Source organism: Fundulus heteroclitus, unplaced genomic scaffold, assembly GCF_011125445.2.
Source record: "Fundulus heteroclitus isolate FHET01 unplaced genomic scaffold, MU-UCD_Fhet_4.1 scaffold_88, whole genome shotgun sequence".
Classification (NCBI taxonomy): Eukaryota; Metazoa; Chordata; class Actinopteri; order Cyprinodontiformes; family Fundulidae; genus Fundulus; species Fundulus heteroclitus.
The window spans coordinates 793,776-812,828 of NW_023397340.1; positions in this window are offsets into that span (position 1 = coordinate 793,776).

Here is a 19,053-nt window from a genome sequence, read left to right on the forward strand (position 1 = left end):
TGGTGTGTGCCAAATGCATGACAAGTGCCCTACAGCTAGTTGGAACTACCAACCGTTGTTTTTCATTACAAGCATACAACACTCCATCTTTTAACACAAAGGTTTCTCTTCCTCTCCTCTTAACATCATTTTTTTCTTCCACTCGGTCAAACAAAGGTTGTAAAGACACATGCTGTTTCTGTAGAGTAACAATATTTTCAGGTATTTTCCACATGTCATCCACTGTTAAATCTGCTGACACATTTCCACTCAGCATTAACTTTTTCTAATTTTTTTTGCTTTCTGGATTTTCTAGACCTTGTTGAAACCTCAAACAAAACTCTCATCAAAATCAGGTAGGGACTCAACTTGTTCTTTGGCCTGAGAACGGGTGATCACAGGGCAGGAAACATTGTTAACTTTGTCCCCCTCAGTTTGTAATTCTTCCAAAAGATGAAACATCACAGGTAAATCAGTACCCAAAACGAGATCAAAAGGTAGGTTTTCCACCACACCAACAGTTAACAAATATGATTGATCATCAATAATGACAGTCACTTCTGCTTTTGGATAAACATGACAATCTCCATGCACACACAAAATCTCAGTTTTCTTTTCATAGTTCAGACATCCAACAGGTACAAGACTCTATTTTAAAAGTGATGTGGAACTACCACTGTCTATTAATGCAATCACCTGCTGTCCATTCACAGTCAAAGTTTTATGAGTTCTGGTTTTAAAGTTTTTGACACCAGCATGATTTTCAACTCTAGGAACATAGCAGGAACCAGAAAACTTGGTCTTCTTTATTGGGCACACCGAAGCCTTGTGGCCCAGCTGCTGGCAATAATAGCAAATTAATGTCTTACCATTGGATGGTGGGTTCAGAGAACTTGTGGTACCTTTAACCTCCTGGCTTGGGTCTCTGGCATACCGTTGATGTCCAGCCAGTTGAACAGGTCGCAGCACCGGGTTGGAGAAACGTACTGGTCCTCCTCGCCGTGCATTCACGTACTGTAGAGCCACCTTTGCAGCAGTCAGACCATCCTTGGGTTCATGTTCTTTCACCCAGGTCCTTACATCAGAGGGCAGAACGCTCAGCAGTTGTTCCTGGATGATAAGCTCCCCGATGTCCTCCTTGGAATGCTGGTCTGGCTGGATCCATCGTCGGTAGAGGCCTCTAAGTTGGTGGTAGGTTTCAGAAGGAGTTTCACCAGCAGGTATACTTGTTGCTCTGAACTTCTGTCTGTATGTCTCAGGTGAGATGTCAAACTTTGTTAACAAAGCAGTTTTCAAGTCCTTGTAGCAGTGAGCACGTTCCTCATCCATGGCAGCATAGGCCTCCAGCGCTTTCCCAGAAAGGAGTGGAATGAGACGGCACGCCCATTCACTCTCTGGCAACCTCCAGGTCTTGGCAATGTGCTCAAACCGCAGCCGATAGTTTTCCAGGTCTTCTCCTAATTGATAAGGTGGAATCTTTGGATCAGTGGTGTAACTTACTGACTAAAGTTGATGGCTTTGATCACTGTCGTCATCATCACCACCATCATTGTCACCACTTTGCTCTGCACCAACTCCTGACTGAAGGTGAGGGCGTGGTACCTGCTGTGGTTGCGGCAGAGACATCCTAAGATTTCGTAATTCCTTCAGCAGCCCTTTCTCTCGCTTTTGCTAACCTGCCATAAAGTCCTTCATCAAAGTGAGAAACTCACTGCCAGATGCACTTGATCCACTGGGGCCAGGCTTTGGTTCACCTTCCTCATCTGATCCATCCGTCGTTGGCATGCTCTCCCATGCTTTGTCAGCCACCTATTCCTCCATCTTTGATTGTGATCAAAGGCCAGCTCTTTGCTTCAACAGATGCAATCCTCTTCTCCGGCTCGTCATAGTCCCACTCCTGACACCATATGTGACGGGGTTCTTCTATGCTTGGTCAAACATAAATGACTGGCTCAGTGTGACTTCTCTGGAGTCTAACCACAGACTGCCTTCATGTGGAGCAGAGCCCTGCTTTTAAAGCCACAGTCTCCGCCCACAGGAAGTTCGAACAAGCAAACAAAAACAAACAAACAAACCAGAACAACTAAGCAATTACTTCTAAGACAAATCAATTAAAGTATACAAAATAATATTAACTAGAATCGTTCAACTTCTGAAGAAGTTGAAGAAGGCGCCCGCCTGGTGTTGCGTGTAACCATCAAAGGCAAAGCTTCCGAGTTCCTTGGTCGTAGGCTTTTATCACTTGGGGATTTTAAATCAAATCTTCTGAGTGTTAAAAGGATTTGTCTTTGTCAAAACCAGCCGACAGAAGAAGGTCTGCATCCAAGCAGCATGGAATTTTTTTTGTTTTTAAAACATGATTAAATACTTCAATGTAGCGTGAAAAAATGAAATATGTGAATAAAAATGTTAAAGGCATTACAAACTACTAAAGGAAGTACAAACTCTGTGAAGCAGAAGTTGGTGAGACCTTCCTAGAGCTACTTCCGGTTAGCAACATGCTAAGCGTTAGCCGCTAACATGGTTGTGTCCAGTATCACCGGGTGATTGTACTCTGTTAGTTTGGTCCAAATCCTGTACTGGGAAGTTCCTCAAAAAGGGTGCCAATACTTAATGTCACCAAAGCTCACCAAAGGCCACGTGTCAGATCGGCCTCCTTTAGCAACTAAGCCTCACCAAATCTGTGCCCAGAACTCAACATTTGACAAAAATGGTGTGTAGTGCCATTTCCCACAGGTGGGTGGTGCTGTATTGGCCGGGGGGTAGTTCTTGCTGTTGCAATTTTTTCATCATTCATTCATTTATATCAGTTGTTCAAATTATTTATTTGTTACTTGTAAAAAAAAAATAATATTCGGTGCCCCCATATTCGGTGCGAACCTGCGACCTTTGGTGCACCAGCCCAACACCTAAACCACAGTACCGAAAAAAAGTGCCATGCTGAGCTCTGCATTATGGAGAGGTCAAGAAGTGGTTTTTGGTTAATTTTGTCACCACGGTAACTTTAAATGGCATCAAGTACAAATAGCACACTTCGCGGCATCGAGACGCACGTTTTGATATATAGTTTGTGGGGGTACAGCCTACAGTTCGGGCTGTATTAACGGTGACGGAAGATTAAAAAGCAACTAGAATCGTTCAACTTCTGAAGAAGTTGAAAAAGGCGCCCGCCTAGTGGTGGGCATGACCGTCAAAGGCAAAGCTTCCGAGTTCCTTGGTCGTAGGCTCTCATCGCTTGGGGATTTTAAATCAAACCTTCTGAGTGAAAAGGATTTGTCTTCATCAAAACCTGCCGACCAGGAAAACTTTGCGTCTGCAGAGCTGCAAACTGCGTATATCGATCTGAGACGCAGCTAATGAGCTAATTGGCGACAGCCGACGGTCAACGATTCCCATTCATTTGCTACGGTAGTCCTAAATCACTACTGACATAATACACTTTTTGGCCACAAGCGTCATTTTGGGGGCATTGTTTCCACTTCTTCTCTTAGAGCCGTTTTTAATAGAAAGAAGAAACGGCAAAAACGGTCCAAACAAAAGGTCGTAACGTTTACGTTTGTAACCTCTGCCTTACATAAACACTAGAATTAAATCTTAATAAATAAAAGTATAGACAATTATTTCAGTAACTCAATTAACACTATATACAGGAGTTTGACAATGAAACTGAAACACCTCATTTTAGTGTAGGAGGTTTCATGGCTAAATTGGACCAGCCTGGTGGCTATTCTTCATTAATTGCACATTGAACCAATAAGAGCAGAGTGTGAAGGTCCAATTAGCAGGGTAAAAGCACAGTTTTGCTCAAAAGATTGCAATGCACACAACATTATGGGTGACATGGGTGAGTTCAAAGGAGGACAAATTGTTGGTGCACATCTTGCTGGATGTGTCAAAACTTTCTTCAATTGAATAAAAACAAAACTGAAGTAATAATATTTGGACCAATTGAGGAGAGATCAAAAGTTAGCACACAGCTTCAGTCGCTTCAGCTAGGAACCACTGATCAGGCCCGAAACCTTGGTGTAGTGATGGACTCAGACCTGAACCTCCAAAAGCATTTACAGACAGTGACAAGGTCGGCTTTCTATCACCTGAGGAACATTTCCAGGATTAAAGGACTAATGTCTCAAAAGGATCTGGAAAAACTAATCCATGCGTTTATATTTAGTAGAATTGATTACTGCAACGGTGTTTTCACAGGCCTGCCTAAAAAGTGGATCAGACAGCTACAGCTGATCCAGAACACTGCTGCACGCGTCCTCACTAAGATCCAAGAAAGTAGAGCACATCCCCCCAATTCGAAAGTCCTTACACTGGCTCCCTGTATCTCAGAGAATAGACTTTAGAATACTTCTGTTAGGTTATAAATCACTAAATGGCTTAGCACCTAAATACATTACAGACTTGTTATCAGTGCATCAACCTTCCAGACCACTCAGGTCTTATGGCTCCAGCCTACTCTGCATACCTAGAACCAGAACTAAACAAGGAGAAGCAGCATTCAGTTCCTATGCTTCGCTTATCTGGAACAAACTACCAGAAAACTGTAAAAGTGCGGAAAGCCTGAGTTCTTTAAAATCAAGATTAAAAACACATTTGTTTAAAATTCCCTTTGACTGTTCTAGTTATACTGTTTTACTGTTTTTAATGTTCTTCTTTGTTTCTCCATTCTATCTCTACTTGCTTTTATTCTATTTTCTATCTACATTTTATTCCTACTTGCGTTTATTTTGCTATATTTTAATCATGTAAAGCACTTTGCATTGTCTTTGTACTGAATTGTGCTATATAAATACATTTCCCTTGCCTTGCCTTGCATCTGTGACCAAGACAGCAAGTGTTTGTGATGTATCAAGAGCCACGGGGTCCAGGGTAATGTGGACGAACCACATCCGACAGGATTAACTGTGGACGCACAAGGAAGCTGTCTGAAAGGGATGTTCGGGTGCTAACCCGGATTGTATCCAAAAAACATAAAACCACATAACTCTACTAACAACTAACTTTCTGAAATATAAATTAAAGGTCACCAATCAGTTCTAAAACATCTTTAGATGAACTCTTGTTGAGCCCTGGAGTATGGAGGACCAAGTCTCCCATATTTAAAAATAAATACAGAAATAAATAAATGTTCAATAAATAAATATGCATACAATTATGTGCCACCAAAAATACAATGCACAAATAAATGTAGATAGAAAATGAATTATACAGTGAGACAAAATGTATATATTTCCTTTAATTAGCCACTTTATTTATTAATTACTTATTTTTTAAGTATTTATTTATGTGCATGTTATAATATTTTTGTCTGTTTTATTCTTTCTTTCTATTTTTTGCCCTGTTTATTTCTCCGATGCTATTTATTTCTGCCTGTCCTTTTTACATTTCTGTTTGTCCTTTTTACATTTCTGTTTGTTGTTTTTACATTTCTGTCTGTCCTTTTTACATTTCTGTCTGTCCTTTTTACATTTCTGTTTGTCCTTTTTACATTTCTGTTTCTCGTTTTTACATTTCTGTTTCTCGTTTTTACATTTTACTGCGTTGGTCAAATCTACATGGCTTTTCCCCGACATGAAGCATTGTTTAATAATGTCAAACTCAGCAGGCAGACGTTCAGTGGCCGACCTCTTACGGGAAGCTGCTAATAGACTGGAAGAATTAGAACACTGTACATTTGGGATCTGAAATATTTTTCGGTGGTTTCAGATTCGGCTTTCCAGATCAATAACTCATCGGCGGATGATTTATTCTACAAAACAGACACCTCTCCGCAACCACCGCAAGACAGACACTGAGCTACAACCGTAGTTTCCTCAAAACGAGTCCGTGGGCCAGAATCTGTGGGACGTCTCCTTAAGAAGTTTCGTATGAACTGTCAGACGGCAACTTTCTTGCACTTAGATAAGTTGCTACACATAGCAGTGATCTCAAAACCCCAATGTTCCCATGTTTTCACTTGCACATTAATAAGTTATTGCTGATAAAAAATCTAAACTGTTGCGCTCCGGGCCGAGAGGTCACGTGATTCGATTTTTGCTGCTCGGCCAATCAGATCGCTGTATTGTCAGCTGAGTGCGTTCAATGTGTAAGGTGTTGTAAACATTTGTTTCCAGACGAAGAAAGCCCAATAATAGCATTTTCTGGCGCCAGTTGGCAAAGATCTTGATGGCAAGGAAAAAGAAATAGCCCAGCCCGTCCATCATCCATTTTCTAACACGTTTATCCCTGCTGGGTTCGGACCGGTGCCGATCTCCAGCTGTCAATGGGCGAGAGGCGGGGTAGACCCTGGACAGGTCGGCAGTCCATCACAGGGCAGAAATAGCCCAGACTTTTGCTCATTTTACTGTGATATCACCAAGACCTGCTGCGCTAGGATAGCACAGCCAAACGACTTATCCACGCCAGAATTTGTATCCCCTGCATCAGGAGAGTGTTTGAAATCAATAAAACTTTTAACCTCCAGCTTTGTGAAGTCTAATTATTTTTAAACATCACATTCTAATAAAATGAAATTGATTTTTTTTAACTCCTAATACATTGTTCTGTTTTTAAAATCGACATATCATGTTGTTGATAAACAAAGAGCAAAAGGCTGGGGTGTTAAATGTGCACAGCCGCCAGCTTACCTCAAGTTCTTTTTGTAAAACTGACAGACCGTAATAGTCATGTTTCCTTAGCCATGTCTTTCTCCAAACACGTCGTCGCCTTTTCTTTTTAGGGCTTTCTGCATACAAAATTGCACATATTGCCAAAGCAGCGCGTTTCTCTCCGGTAATGTTTACAGTAGCCATCGACACAGACATATATACGTAGACGCGTCATAGGGCGCAGGTTCGCACGTCAACGTCACCGCCATATTGTATGTGGCAGAAAAAAGTTGAGTTCTGTTATTGTGCATACATATACACACATATATATATATATATATATATACACATATATATATATATATATATATATATATATATATATATATATATATATATATATATATATATATATATATATATATATATATATATATATATATACATTTGTGTGTGTATGTGTTATGAATAGAAGGATCAATTTGTTAAATCTAAACATTGTGGTCTTCATCATTTCATAAAACCGTGTCACATGTGAAACTTTAGGAACAGACTTTTGGGGGAGTATTAAAGAGGTAAAATTGTTAATATGAGAAAAAAAGTCCTAGGTCAATAAAGTAAAAATAAACAAACACAAAAGTGATAATGTTATGATAAAAACATCATATTATGAGAATTAAGGGGGAACATTTCCAGAATAATCACAGTTTGCATAATTATTTTACTCCTGGAGTAATAGGACCAGGTTAGATTATTTTAAATATTTTTATTCTTTAGGAGAATAACTTCAGGAGAATGAAGCTAAAGGGATACGAAAATAAACTTGTAATATTACAAAAAAAATACTACGAATACAAAGTGTACAGACCCCTGCTCAGTGCGTTCTCTAAACAGTTTTCTCATGCGCTGGCCAACTTCTTCTGCTCAGTTGCAGCCATACAGTACAACTTTACCATGAAATTCAGTCGTGAAACAGTTCTTGGTACCTCAACTTGCAATCCATACAGTTATGTAACTTTATATCACATATATCATTCTCAATAACTCAGTTTATCCAAAAGGTATCTTATTACATAAACTAGTACCGTCATGAGTACTGATTACTCCTTTATAGTACTTTTGAAAGTTCTGAACCCTTTGTAGGTCACTTATCAATTGTATTTTAACTGCAATCCATTTTACACAAATATCTTTTAACATATTCCTATCATCTCAGCTTAATGAAATCCAAAGAACATATATTTCATAACTTCTTTCACTCAGAAAACATACAGAGCAGATACATTACAGCTATAACTCAAAATATCAACGTTGGGGATGCCAGCTGGAATCACGGGCTATCATAGCCCGATGCTAACGTTAGCTGCTCATGTAGCTCTCCAGTTTGATCCTTCACAAGCTCATATTACATATTCACTTAATGCAGGTTACAATCACCACCACGTGTTTTACTGGTAGTACTTGCCTCTCTATAATTAAGCTTGTTCTTTAGCTTATAACCCTCATGTAAAGGGGGTCTGCAGCTCAGCCCTGTGACTGTCTCACGCAACCAGCAGCAACATTAGCAATGTTACTACAGCACGACACTTTTCGCCCGAGTTTTCCTTCTTTAACTATTAATATTCTTACCAAAACACTTATGGTATGACTAATGTTATTTTAAGTCCATATATTTCCCACCCAGCTTACCTGCAAAACAGAGAAATACCGCAGGTTACAGCGCTGTTCAGTGCGACCTCTGTAAGCAGTTTTCTCTTGCGCTGGCCAACTTCTTCTGCTGGTCAGAGCATGCGCTACTGGTACAAGCGGCACCGAGCGCCCTCTGCTGGCGACACTTATATCATACTTTTTACTAACACTGTATAAGTTGTCCTTAGACCTTAAAATAAAATTGGGGGCTACCATTTTAATGTATTTCACTCTTTCATAGTGCCACACTGGGTATCAATGCTATTGCTGGATGTGTCAAAACTTTCTTCAATTGAATAAAAACAAAACTGAAGTAATATTATTTGGACCAATAGAGGAGAGATCAAAAGTTAGCACACAGCTTCAGTCGCTTCAGCTAGAAACCACTGATCAGGCTCAAAACCTTGGTGTAGTGATGGACTCAGACCTGAACCTCCAAAAGCATTTAAAGACAGTTACAAGGTCGGCTTTCTATCACCTGAGGAACATTTCCAGGATTAAAGGACTAATGTCTCAAAAGGATCTGGAAAGACTAATCCATGCGTTTATTTTTAGTAGAATTGATTACTGCAACGGTGTTTTTACAGGTCTGCCTAAAAAGTGGATCAGACAGCTGCAGCTGATCCAGAACGCTGCTGCCTGCGTCCTCACTAATACCAAGAAAGTAGAGCACATCACCCCAGTTCACCTCTGTCTTACATAAACACTAGAATTAAATCTTGATAAATAAAAGTATAGACAATTATTTCAGTAACTCAATTCAGTAAGTGAAATACACTATATACAGGGGTTGGACAATGAAACTGAAACACCTCTCATTTTAGTGTGGGAGGTTTCATGGCTAAATTGGACCAGCCTGGTGGCCAATCTTCATTAATTGCACATTGAACCAATAAGAGCAGAGTGTGAAGGTCCAATTAGCAGGGTAAGAGCACAGTTTTGCTCAAAATATTGCAATGCACACAACATTATGGGTGACATACCACAGTTCAAAAGAGGACAAATTGTTGGTGCACGTCTTGCTGGCGCATCTGTGACCAAGACAGCAAGTCTTTGTGATGTATCAAGAGCCACGGTGGCTTCCAGAGCCATGGCTTCCAGTACATGTCCCCTATTAGGAAAAAGCAGTGACAATATGCACACAGAGACCAGGGACATGACAGCAATAATTCTCCCAGCATTAAATCCAAGAATGCCCTATAACAAACACAGAAGCTTTTTTATAAACAGCAGAAGCAACAAACACCACATGCAAAAATATTAACCAGAAACTGTCTTCTTAGTTGTCGACCAAATCCACGTTTCCAGAGGGATGGATCCACTGTTTCTTTTTTAATCTGTCTAGTGAGGTGAAACATATTTACTCTTCCATATATGTACAGATATTTACTGTTACACACACACACATATATATATATATATATATATATATATATATATATATATATATATATATATACATACATACATACATACATACATACATACATACATGAATACATACATACATATAAATAGAGTAATTAATATAAAATAAATTAATAAACAATACATGAAATATTTTAATGTTTTCTTAAAACTTCTGAATACAAAATAAATTAAATAAATTAAACAAATTCCTTTATCATCATTCATTTATATCAATTGTTCAAGTTATTTAATTGTTACTTGTAAAAAAAAAAATTAAAAATAAAAAAAGGAAAATTTGAGGGCCCCCCCATTGCACCAGAGGGCCCAAGCGGCCCCTTAGTACGCCTATGGCTTTGACCGGCCCTGGCTGGCTCTCTGCTGCATGGAAAAATCCCAACAACTACAGCTCAATTTGGGGAGGGTTTGGGGTTGTTGCCGGTCTGAGGTGATTTGCGAAAAATCTATAAATCGTACACCAATGAGGGTTACATTTCCTGAATCCAGACAAAAAGACCTACATTTTGATGTATAATATGTCTACGTAGAGTGAAAATTGAGCGAGTAGGCTGAAGTTGTTCGGTCTTTTTTACATAACTTTGACTTTGGGGTTGTTGCTGGTCTGAGGTGATTTGCGAAAAATCTATCAATCGTACACCAATGAGGGTTACATTTCCTGAATCCAGACAGAAATACCTACGTTTTGATGTATAATTTGTGCACGTAGATCGAAAATTGAGCGAGTAGGCTAAAGTTGTTTGTTGTTTTTTAGACAATTTTGTCACCAGGGTAGGTGAAAATGGCGTGATGAAAAAAATCTATAAGTCCTACACCAATGAGGTTTACATTTTCTGAATCCAGACAAAAAGACCTACGTTTTGATGTATAATTTGTCTACGTAGAGTGAAAATTGAGCGAGTAGGCTGAAGTTGTTCGGTCTTTTTCGCATAAGTTTCACTTTGGGGTTGTTGCCGTTCTGAGGTGATTTGCAAAAAATCTAAAAGACCTACACCAATGAGGGTTACATTTCCTGAATCCAGACAGAAATACCTACGTGTTGATGTATAATTTGTGCACGTAGAGTGAAAACTGATCAAGTAGGCTAAAGTTGTTCTGTTTTTTTTGGAGAATTTTGTCACCATGGTAACTGAAAATGGCGTGATGAGAAAACGATAAAAGATATGCACATTCCGTTTTCACTTCTGAATAGTTCAAAGATCTATCTACAAACTGGAAGTTAAATGATGTTCGTAGGTGAAAGCATGACAACACAGTAGAGTGTTGAAAATGACAATTTTTCAGTGTTTTTTTGCAAATTTTGTTCCAACGGTAAGTCAAAATGGCGTCAAGTACAAAAAGCCCTGTTCGCGGCGTCAAGACGAACGTTTCAATATATAGTATGTGGGGGTAGACCCTACGGTTCAGCCTGTATTAACTGTGACGGAAGGTTAATAAACAATAATAATAATAACTAGAAACGTTCAACTTCTGAAGAAGTTGAAGAAGGCGCCCACCTGGTGGTGCGCGTAACCGTCAAAGGCAAAGCTTCCGAGTTCCTTGGTCGTAGGCTTTTATCACTTGGGGATTTTAAATCAAATCTTCTGAGTGTGAAAAGGATTTGTCTTCGTCAAAACCAGCCGACAGGAGAAGGTCTGCATCCAAGCAGCATGGAAAATTGGTGTTATTAAAACATGATTAAATACTTCAATGTAGCATGAAAAAATGAAATATGTGAATAAAAATGATAAAGGCATTACAAACTACTAAAGGAAGTACAAACTCTGTGAAGCAGAAGTTGGTGAGACCTTCCTAGAGCTACTTCCGGTTAGCAACATGTTAAGCGTTAGCTGCTAACATGGTTGTGTCCAGTATCACCGGGTGATTGTACTCTGTTAGTTTGGTCCAAATCCTGTACTGGGAAGTTCCTCAAAAAGGGTGCCAATACTTAATGTCACCAAAGCTCACCAAAGGCCATGTGTCAGATCGGCCTCCTTTAGCAACTAAGCCTCCCCAAAAAAAAGAGTCGACAGGAGAAGGTCTGCATCCAAGCAGCATGGAAAATTGGTGTTATTAAAACATGATTAAATACTTCAATGTAACATGAAAAAATGAAATATGTGAATAAAAATGTTAAAGGCATTACAAACTACTAAAGGAAGTACAAACTCTGTGAAGCAGAAGTTGGTGAGACCTTCCTAGAGCTACTTCCGGTTAGCAACATGCTAAGCGTTAGCCGCTAACATGGTTGTGTCCATAGACATAATATAAGAGTAGACCCCGCATTGACTGTCGCTGCGCAGGAATTACGGGCGCCACCTTGGGGCGGTCGACTTGATACCTAATCCTGCTGATTCAAGCTGACACACTAATGATGCCTCAGCACTGTGCGGCTCATTTTTGTTTAAATCGAGGGATTATTTATGTCAGGGCTCGAGGGATAACTTTTCACAAGCAAGATGAAAAGACATTGTTTATATTTTTGATCAGAATGTAAGTTTTCTAATACTAGGAGATACAAAGTTGTTGTTAGACATTAGTGAATAAACAGCATATATATATATATATATATATATATATATATATATATATATATATATAGTGAACCCTCGCTATATTGCGGTTCACCTTTCACGGTCTCGCTGCTTCACGGATTTGCATTGATGAGCCGTTCATTACAGTTCTCATCAGGTGGCGTGTCGGTTTATAAGAATCTTTTTTGAAAAAAGAGTGACAACTACCGATAAAAATGTGTTCTTCTCCCAAAAAAAAAACTCACCTGCACCGCGGGCTTTAGAAGAAAAAAACGCTACAGAGCGGAGTCACGGATGCAGCGCCTCAGTCAAAAGAGCAGTGAAATACACACGAGTCACTATTTGTCCTACTGTACTTTGTATTTTTTTATAATAATTTTTTATTTTCTCCCGTTCTAATCCAATGACTCGGGTCGCGGTGGGCCACGCTGATCTCAGTCAATATAGTTGAACAATATTTCCCACTTCATGCATAAAGCCAATAAAAAGTGGAATGGTCCTTCAGCCTAATTAAAGGTTTAGCTTAGGTGGACAAAGGAACGTTTTAGGAGATCGTTCCTTACAGTGTTGTTATACTTTATAGGCTGACCAGTGTGATTTATTTTTTGCAGTTTTTCTGTTATTGATTTTAGTTTGGGTATGTTTTCTGTGTTATATAAGCCTGTATACTTTAATTGCCCTTTTGTTAGGTGCAGACACCCCCAAATCTCCCTATTGTAGAGCAATAAAGGTTTGCTATTCTAATTAATTCAGAGGAGTAATGAACTATGACTACTAAGATCAACTACAACCAAGTTATTGTTTGAAAATGTTATAAACATTATACTCTCGAAGAAGAATAAACCCTTCTGATTAGGAAAAATAGACTTTATGAAAACAGTTGAACATTCTAATAAATGAAATGCCTTTTTTGGCAATGTCACTTGACATTGCTATCTAAAGTAAAGTTCTTTAAATGAGACAAAATAAATCGCAATATCTATTCAGGAATAAAGTACAAAACAATATAACACACATTTTACAATAGCAGCTAAAACAACTTGCATGATAAAAGAAAAATATAAAATTAATAACTGCATTCTTGAGAAAAGTGTTGAGACCAAAAGGTAGATCTGACCACATCTTTTTACACAAATGAGGAACATCATTAAGGACGCCAGCCATCCTGCACAGAGACTGTTTCAGCCTCTCCCCTCAGTCAGGAAACTAAAAAAAACAAACAAAAACATGTGTCCCAAGAGATCTTTGCCAATAAGCAGGAATATATAAATCATTTTATAAGAATGCTGTAGGGGGGGAGGCTCGGTAGATGACACAACTTCATAGTAATGTTACTGATTTATCAGTAGAAATATATTAAAAAGACTTACGTTTTTTCCAGTGACGGCAATAACATATGATTTACCGTAGCACTTTATTTTGAAGCAGCGGGCTGGGATGACGTCATCGGTTGAAATTAAAATTCATAATATCTCCGAAACCAAAGCAGCACAAACGATAATTTTAACGGCACAAACCTGCACAAACGAAGCACTAAAAAAAGTAGCCCAGTTTGATCGGATTCGAAGCAAAATGGGGAGATGGTGAATTCTGGATGACCTTAACAAATATTCTTTAATATCTTCAAAACCAAAACAGCACAAACGCTAATTTTAACGGCACAAACCTGCACAAGCGAAGCACTAACCATTCCGTCTATTTAACGGAGTTTTTTCTGTGGGTGGGGTGTCAGCTTCATGCAGCTCTTCCATCCCTCAGTGCCGTGTAGCCTAGCCACCGAATTTCTACCATAATATAAAACCGACATTAAATAAACGACTCACCGTCACGTAGTTGCAAGGAAAACACCCAATGGAACACCCTTCGTCTGGGTAAATTGGACTTCATTCAACAATATCCTTCAGTAATTTAGGAAAAACGGCAGCACAGCACAGCACAGCAAGCCACAAGATGGAGGAGTTCACCTCTGACCCGGAACTGAAAGAGTACTGCTTGTCTGCTCTGAATAATACACAGCGCCCCTCGAATTACGGCCGCCATCTTGGGGCGGTCCACCTGCTACCCTAACCTGCTTATTCAAGCTGAACACACTAACCATACCCCGGCACTGTGCGGCGTATTTTGTTTAAATCGACGGACTATTGACGTCAGGGCTCGAGGGATAACTTTTCATGTGTAAGATTAAAGAGATTGTGATGAATTTGAATACGGCCGCCATCTTGGGGCGGTCGACCTGCTACCCTAACCTGCTGATTCAAGCTGAACACACTAACCATACCCCGGCACTGTGCGGCGTATTTTTGTTTAAATCGACGGACTATTGACGTCAGGGCTCGAGGGATAACTTTTCGTATGTAAGATTAAAGAGATTGTGATGAATTTGAATACGACCGCCATCTTGGGCGGTACGACCTGCTACCCTAACCTGCTGATTCAGCTGAACACACTAACGATACCCCAGCACTGTGCGGCGTATTTTTGTTTAAATCGACGGACTATTGACGTCAGGGCTCGAGGGATAACTTTTCATATGTAAGATTAAAGAGATTGTGATGAATTTGATTGTTTTATTGTACTATTTGGTATATTTAAGATATATGCTGGATAAATTAATCTGGCTATTGATTTAAATGAAAAAAAATCGTTTTTTAAAGCCAAAGGGAAATGAAATATTGTATTTGGTATATTTAAGATATATGCTGGATAAATTAATCTGGCTATTGATTTAAATGAAAAAATCGTTTTTAAAGCCAAAGGGAAATGAAATATTGTATTTGGTATATTTAAGATATATGCTGAATAAATTAATCTGGCTAATGATTTAAATGAAAAAATCGTTTTCTAAAGCCAAAGGGAAATGAAATATTGGGTGAAAATGTAATTCTCTGAAATTGGCACAGCTGGAGTCGAACGCTACGATCTTCTGCTTTGCATAGCCCGACACCTAAAACCCAATCGACCAAAACACCAGTGTCGTTCTCGGGGCCGAGCATTAGTGTAGAGGTCAAGTTGTGTTAAAGAAAGTGTTTTGTTTTGACGAATTCCTGTTCCAACTGTAAGTCAAAACGGCGTCGGAGTCAAAAAGCCTGATCCGCGGCGTCGAGACGCACGTATTGATATATAGTTTGGGTGGGGGTACAGCCTACGGTTCGGGCTGTAATTGACGTTACTATAATAATAATATTAATAACCTAGAAACGTTCAACTTCTGAAGAAGTTTGAAGAAGGCGCCCTCCTGGTTGGTGCGCGATAAGAAAACCGTCAAAGGCAACGCTTCCGAGTTTCCTTGGTCGTAGGCTTTTTATCACTTGGGGATTTTAAATCAAATCTTCTGAGTTGTGAAAAGGATTTGTCTTGTCAAAACCCAGCCGACAGGAGAAGGTCTGCATCCAAATGCAGCATGGAAAATTGGTGTTATTAAAACATGAGTAACATACTTCAATGTACATGAAAAAATGGAAATATGTGAATAAAAATGTTAAAGGCATTACAAAACTACTAAAGGAAGTACAAACTCTGTGAAGCAGAAGTTGGTGAGACCTCCTAGGAGCTACTTCCGGTTAGCAACATGCTAAGCGTTAGCCGCTAACATGGTCTGTGTCCATAGACATAATAATAAGAGTAGACCCCGCATTGACTGTCGCTGCGGCAGGAATTACGGGCGCCACCTTGGGCGGTCGACTTGATACCTAATCCTGCTGATTCAAGCTGACACACTAATGATGCCTCAGCACTGTGCGGCTCATTTTTGTTAAATCGAGGGATGATTATTTATGTCAGGGCTCGAGGGATAACTTTTCACAAGCAAGATGAAAAGACATTGTTTATATTTTTGATCAGAATGTAAGTTTTCTAATACTAGGAGATACAAAGTTGTTGTTAGACATTAGTGAATAAACAGCATATTATATATATATATATATATATATATATATATATATAGTGAACCCTCGCTATATTGCGGTTCACCCTTTCACCGGTCGCGCTGCTTCACGGATTTGCATTGATGAGCCGTTCATTACAGTTCTCATCAGGTGGCGTGGTCGGTTTTATAAGAATCTTTTTTGAAAAAGAGTGACCAAACCTACCGATAAAAATGTGTTCTTCCCCCCAAAAAAAAACTCACCTGCACCGCGGGCTTTAGAAGAAAAAAACGCTACAGAGCGGAGTCACGGATGCAGCGCCTCAGTCAAAAGAGCAGTGGAAATACACACGAGTCACTATTTGTCCTACTGAACTTTGTATTTTTTTTATAATAATTTTTAATTTCTCCCGTTCGAATCCAATGACTCGGGGTCGCGGTGGGCCCACGCTGATCTCAGTCAATATATTCATATTAGTTGAAACAGATTTCCCACTTCATGCATAAAGCCAATAAAAGTGGAATGGTCCTTCAGCCTAATTAAAGGTTTAGCTTAGGTGGACAAAGGAACGTTTTAGGAGATCGTTCCTTACAGTGTTGTTATACTTTATAGGCTGACCAGTGTGATTTATTTTTTGCAGTTTTTTCTGTTATTGATTTTAGTTTGGGTATGTTTTCTGCGTTATATAAGCCTGTATACTTTAATTGCCCTTTTGTTAGGTTGCAGACAACCCCCCAAATCTCCCTATTGTAGAGCAATAAAGGTTTGCTATTCTAATTAATTCAGAGGAGTAATGACTATGACTACTAAGATCAACTATAACCAAGTTATTTTTTGAAAAATGTTATAAACATTATACTCTCGAAGAAGAATAAACCCTTCTGATTAGGAAAAATAGACTTTATGAAAACAGTTGAACATTCTAATAAATGAAATGCCTTTTTGGCAATGTCACTTGACATTGCTATGTAAAGTAAAGTTCTTTAAATGAGACAAATTAAAATCGCAATATCTATTTAGGAATAAAGTACAAAACAATATAACACACATTTTACAATAGCAGCTAAAACAACTTGCATGATAAAAGAAAAAATATAAAATTAATACTGCTTTCTTGAGAAAAGTGTTGAGACCAAAAGGTAGATCTGACCACATCTTTTACACAAATGAGGAACATCATTAAGGACGCCAGCCATCCTGCACAGAGACTGTTTCAGCCTCTCCCCTCAGTCAGGAAACTAAAAAAAACAAACAAAACATGTGTCCCAAGAGATCTTTGCCAATAAGCAGGAATATATCAATCATTTTATAAGATGTTGTAGGGGGGAGGCTCGGTAGATGACACAACTTCATAGTAATGTTACTGATTTATCAGTAGAAATATATTAAAAAGACTACGTTTTTTCCAGTGACGCAATAACATATGATTTAACGTAGCACTTTTATTTTGAAGCGGCGGGCTGGGATGACGTCATCGGTTGAAATTAAAATTCATAATATCTCTCCGAACCAAAGCAGCACAACATAATTTTAACGGCACAACCTGCACAAACGAAGCACTAAAAAAAGTAGCCCAGTTTGATCGGATTTGAAGCAAAATGGGGAGATGGTGAATTCTGGATGACCTTAACAAATATTCTTTAATATCCTTCAAAACCAAACAGGACAAACGCTAATTTTAACGGCACAAACCTGCACAAGGAAGCACTAACCATTCCGTCTATTACGGAGTTTTTCTGTGGTGGGGTGTCAGCTTCACGCAGCTCTTCCTCCCTCCTGCCGTGTCCTGCCACCGCATTTCTACCATAATATAAAACCGACACAAATAAACGACTCACACCGTCACGTAGTTGCAAGGAAACACCCAATGAACACCCTTCGTCTGGGTAATTGGACTTGATTCAACAATATCCTTCAGTAATTTAGGAAAACGCAGCACACGCACAGCACAGCAAGCAATAGCAGCACAAGACGGAGGAGTTTTCACCTCTGCCCCGGAACTCAAAGAGTACTGCTTGTTGTCTGCTCACACAGCGCCACTCGTGGACAGTTATGGAACTGCAGAACGAGTACGCTCTTTTTTCAGTATCATTGTTGATGATGAATAATGCATTTTTCTAGCGATGATTTCTTTTCACGAGACTCACTGAGTGTTTTGTGCTGGCAGCCATCCAACTAATAAATAAGATTTAAGATTAAAATAGTACATATATAGTAAAATAAATACAATTATTGTGGTTTCAAGGACAAGTTTTTGTAACCTGCATTAAGGTTAATTTCAAAGGTAATTGTCATTTTCAACTAAAAAACATTCTAAAAAGATGTTCTAATTCAGTGAATAGACTGGATATTTAAACAGAAAATAATAATGAAATTAATTATTCTTTCAACTACAGTTTTTGAGTAGACTAAAATCAAGGCAGATGAAGAGGGTAACTGGATAATGATGGCTGATGGTGGAGAGCTTGCAGGCCTGTCTTCGGTGGAGAACCGCAAACAACTGTGGCAGGAAATGTGACTTTTCATTTCAATGCAATGCAATGCAAAACTAGAGACAGTAGAAATCAGTAGTTGAGACAACTGGCCCTGATGTCCTCCGTAAGCCTAAGCCTGATTGTAGATGTCCCTGAACTCTCGTTACATTAATCAAAGTTTACATAATAAGGAGAGCCAGCGACATGCTTGAGGCAGATATACCGGAAAGGGATATAAGTAAATAAAAATAAATTAATAAACAATACATAAAATACTTTAATGTTTTCTAAAACGTCTGAATACCAAACTGTCCCAAAACATGTAACTAATTCCTTTATCATCATTCCATTTATCCAGTTGTTTCAAGTTTTAATTGTTACTTGTAAAAATAATATTATATTATTGTAAATTAGAAATGTCCCATGCTCCGAATGCACTTTCAGACGCTTCGGAAACGCATCACAACTGGGTCTGAGAACGCAGCCGTGGTAGAGGCACGTTACTGCTTAAGACAAA